Raw genomic sequence first — 5,000 nt, forward strand, 5'->3', positions numbered from 1 at the left:
AGAACCCATGGCGACCCCATCTACTTGCTTATACATGTGCCCATCCGGGCTCAAGAAGGGTGCCTCTTTAGTACAAGCTTGGAGTAGTTTCCTCAGAATACTTTCTGGCATGTCAAGAGGAGTACAGGCTGGATCACGATACACTCTGTCGGCTATCATTCCGATTGTCTCGTCCACAGGTACGTTGGTAAACAGCGATTCTACGTCCAACGAGGCTCTTATCCCTGTGGCCCGTGCGCCCCGCAGTAAGTCCACAAATTCCTTTGGAGACTTCAGGCTGAAGGCGCAAGGAACATAAGGAGTCAGCAGGCCGTTGAGTCGCTTCGCCAGTCTGTACGTGGGTGCGGGTATCTGGCTAATGATTGGCCGAAGTGGGTTTCCAGGCTTGTGCGTCTTGACATTTCCATACGCATATCCAGGTTTATATTCCCCAATGATCTTTGGCAGGTGGAGTCCGGATTTCTTGGCGTTCACAGTTTCGATCAGTTTGTTGACCTTTGCTTTTAATTCGGCTGTAGTGTCCTTCGTTACCCTTTGGAACTTAGTTTGGTCAGAGAGTATGATGTTCATTTTCGCCAGATATTCGTCTTTTTTAAGAATGACATATATTGGCGACTTGTCACCTCTCCTGACAACTATCTCCTTGTTCTCACGAAGGCTTTTAGCTGCCGCTTTAAGCTCGGGGGACAGTATGGTGCTTCTGTAGTTGCCTCGATTCTTTCCTCCTTCTGCAATAAGTTCTGCTTGTAAGGTATCTTTGGTAGTGACCTTCTTTTGTGTCTCGAGGTCGAATATGTCGTCCAACAGAATTTCCAACTCTACTTTCCGGACTCCACCTGCCAAAGATCATTGGGGAATATAAACCTGGATATGCGTATGGAAATGTCAAGACGCACAAGCCTGGAAACCCACTTCGGCCAATCATTAGCCAGATACCCACACCCACGTACAGACTGGCGAAGCGACTCAACGGCCTGCTGACTCCTTATGTTCCTTGCGCCTTCAGCCTGAAGTCTCCAAAGGAATTTGTGGACTTACTGCGGGGCGCACGGGCCACAGGGATAAGAGCCTCGTTGGACGTAGAATCGCTGTTTACCAACGTACCTGTGGACGAGACAATCGGAATGATAGCCGACAGAGTGTATCGTGATCCAGCCTGTACTCCTCTTGACATGCCAGAAAGTATTCTGAGGAAACTACTCCAAGCTTGTACTAAAGAGGCACCCTTCTTGAGCCCGGATGGGCACATGTATAAGCAAGTAGATGGGGTCGCCATGGGTTCTCCCCTAGGTGTCCTGTTTGCAAACTTCTACATGGGTACCATCGAGCAAAAAGTCTTAGTCGACATGAACTTGAAACCGGCCATATACTGCAGGTATGTTGACGACATTTTTACACAGGTACCTGATGTCAGACATCTGCAGGAGCTGAAGGAGGCATTTGAGCAGAGTTCCGTGCTGCGTTTCACTTACGAGACGGAAAAGGATGGGAAGCTGCCTTTTCTAGATGTAACAGTCATGGAAAAGGGCGGAGGTTTCCACACTGCAGTCTACACAAAGGAAACAAACATAGGAATGTGCCTAAATGCCAACAGCGACTGCCCTGACAGGTACAAGAGGAGTGTTGTTAACGCATACGTCGACCGTGCTCTCAGCCACAGCTCAGAATGGAAGCAAGTCGACGAAGAACTCTGTAGGGTAAGGCAGGTCCTAGTCAATAACGGCTTCTCCAATGGTTTCATCGAAGACATCATAAGAAGGAAAGTGAAAAGCCATGCAACCTCCGAAGAGACAACTAACACAACACCTATACCCCCTATTAGACTATTTTACAGGAACTTCTTTTCCACAGCTCATAAAACAGAGGAAAGGGTCCTGAAAGATATTGTTAATAGAAACGTTATCCCTACAGACAAAAATCAGAGGATACAACTGACGATTTACTATAAAACCAGAAAAACGGCCAGCCTACTCATGAGAAACTCTCCAGACACAAAACAGAACGCTTTAAAAGAGACTAACGTCGTCTATGCTTTCAAATGCCCACTTGGGGACTGTAAGCTCCAAAAAACCCAGTATATAGGCAAGACAACAACATCTCTTTCTAGGCGTTTAACGATGCATAAACAACAGGGCTCCATTAAGGAACATATAATCTCTTCCCATAACCAAACCATCGCCAGAGAAATCCTAGTAAACAACACAGAAATCATCGATAGATACAGCGATAGCAGGCGGCTTGACGTTTGCGAGGCACTACACATCAAGAAGTCAACACCAGCAATCAACAGCCAATTATTGCACAACTATATTCTACCCACCTCAAGACTCCGCTCCAATATAGAAGCATCAAGAAATATGGACCAATAGGCTTTCTACAAACACTTCTATCCAATACCCATTGTTTCTGTTCTGTCTTGTGTTGATACTTTTAATACCCTATTAATATCCCCTAGTGTTCTGTCTTGTGTTAATGCCACATCACCCTTCCCACCTCACTCAAATGTAATGCCACATCACCCTTCCCACCTCACTCAAATGTAGATATAAAATCAGGGAAACGCAAGTTCTAATCAGTTGTGTATTTGTGAAGTCTTTGAAAATGTAATAAGTTTTACGAAACGCGCCCGTGTCGCGTCAGACTAGAAATAAAAATGAATTTTGGAGAAGTGATTTTTGATTTACCTCCAACAGTGAAGCGTAATGTACGAAAGATTGAGAAAATTCGTGTTAGAATTATTAATCTTACTTTTTCGGTCATATTTAATAATATATATATATATATATATATATATATATATATATATATATATATATATATATATATATATATTATATATATATATATATATACATACACTCTGGACGTAATCCTCAGAACGAGACCTCGCCGGCGACTCTGTTTACAGGACTCTGAGGCCGGCCCAACAGGAAGACAAATACTTTAGAACATATTTTATAAACAGCACTTAAAAAAGAGTGTCCCCGTTTAGCTGTGTTCGGGAGAGATTAGCGGGTTTAGGAAGTATAATCTAACTTAATTCGCTCTAATTGGCTCAGGGTGATTGGTGCTAAAGGGGGGGAGGAGGGGGGGAAGAGGCCTTGTTTGATGGGATAGGGATGGTTGGATAGGCTGGGTAGTATATGGAAAGTAATGGGGCTGGATAAATCTTAGGGTGATGGGATAGGTGAGTGTAATGGGGGTGAGTGGAGATAGGGGAAGGGGAGGGGATGTTAATGGGGGGCTGAGAGATATGTTGACGGGGAATAGGGGGGGGGGGTTAATGGGAATAATGGGGAGATAATTTGAGGGAGGGATAGGGTTGGAAGGGATGTATTCTAAGCTTGTTGACCCCTTCCATGTGTTTAAGGTAAGAGATTGTGTTTTTGTGCCAGCAGTGTCGTGGAACAGTGCCACAACAGTGTCGTGGAACAGTGCCACCACCAGTGTCGTGGAACAGTGCCACCACCAGTGTCGTGGAACAGTGCCACCACCAGTGTCGTGGAACAGTGCCACCACCAGTGTCGTGGTACAGTGCCACCACCAGTGTCGTGGAACAGTGCCACCACCAGTGTCGTGGAACAGTGCCACAACAGTGTCGTGGAACAGTGCCACCACCAGTGTCGTGGAACAGTGCCACCACCAGTGTCGTGGAACAGTGCCACCACCAGTGTCGTGGAACAGTGCCACCACCAGTGTCGTGGAACAGTGCCACCACCAGTGTCGTGGAACAGTGCCACCACCAGTGTCGTGGAACAGTGCCACCACCAGTGTCGTGGAAACAGTGCCACCACCAGTGTCGTGGAACAGTGCCACCACCAGTGTCGTGGAACAGTGCCACCACCAGTGTCGTGGAACAGTGCCACCACCAGTGTCGTGGAACAGTGCCACCACCAATGTCGTGGAACAGTGCCACTACAGTGTCGTGGAACAGTACCACCACCAGTGTCGTGGAACAGTGCCACTACAGTGTCGTGGAACAGTGCCACCACCAGTGTCGTGGAACAGTGCCACTACAGTGTCGTGGAACAGTGCCACCACCAGTGTCGTGGAACAGTGCCACCACCAATGTCGTGGAACAGTGCCACTTCAGTGTCGTGGAACAGTGCCACCACCAGTGTCGTGGAACAGTGCCACTACAGTGTCGTGGAACAGTGCCACCACCAGTGTCGTGGAACAGTGCCACCACCAATGTCGTGGAACAGTGCCACCACCAGTGTCGTGGAACAGTGCCACCACCAGTGTCGTGGAACAGTGCCACCACCAGTGTCGTGGAACAGTGCCACCACCAGTATCGTGGAACAGTGCCACCACCATATCGTGGAACAGTGCCACAACAGTGTCGTGGAACAGTGCCATCACCAGTGTCGTGGAACAGTGCCACCACCAGTGTCGTGGAACAGTGCCAGCAGTGCCAGGATCGTGCTGGAGGCTCACAGCCAGCCCCACTATCGACCACCAGAGCAAACATCACCTACGCCCCCCCCCCACCACCACCATCCCCCATTCCCCCCCATAATCCCCACCCTCTCTACTCACCTCTCACCACCTCTTTCAACCCCCCTCTCCCGTCTCTCTCTCTCTCTCTATCTATTCTATCTCCATATCTCCCTCTCTCGTCCTCTCTTGTTTTTCTCCCTCTTCTTTACTCCTCTTGTCATATGCACCATTTTGTCCCGGGTCAGAGGTGGATTTTCATGTTTTTTTGTGTGTTGTGTCCAGTTTGGAAGGGCTCTATATTGCCCCCTTTCTGTTCTCTGTTGCTTTTGGTGTGTGTGTCTGTCCTTATCTACCTGTTTGCCTCTTCGCTGCTTGCTTTTCTGTTTGTTTGTGTCTATTTTTTTCGTATATGAATATTGTGTGTTTTTTGTTCTCTTTCTCTGTCTGTCTGTCTGTCTGTCTGTCTGTCTCTCTCTCTCTCTCTCTCTCTCTCTCTCTCTCTCTCTCTCTCTCTCTCTCTCTCTCTCTCTCTCTCTCTCTCTCTCTCTCTCTCTCTCTCT

The sequence above is a fragment of the Procambarus clarkii genome, chromosome 13 (assembly GCF_040958095.1).
Source record: "Procambarus clarkii isolate CNS0578487 chromosome 13, FALCON_Pclarkii_2.0, whole genome shotgun sequence".
Classification (NCBI taxonomy): domain Eukaryota; kingdom Metazoa; phylum Arthropoda; class Malacostraca; order Decapoda; family Cambaridae; genus Procambarus; species Procambarus clarkii.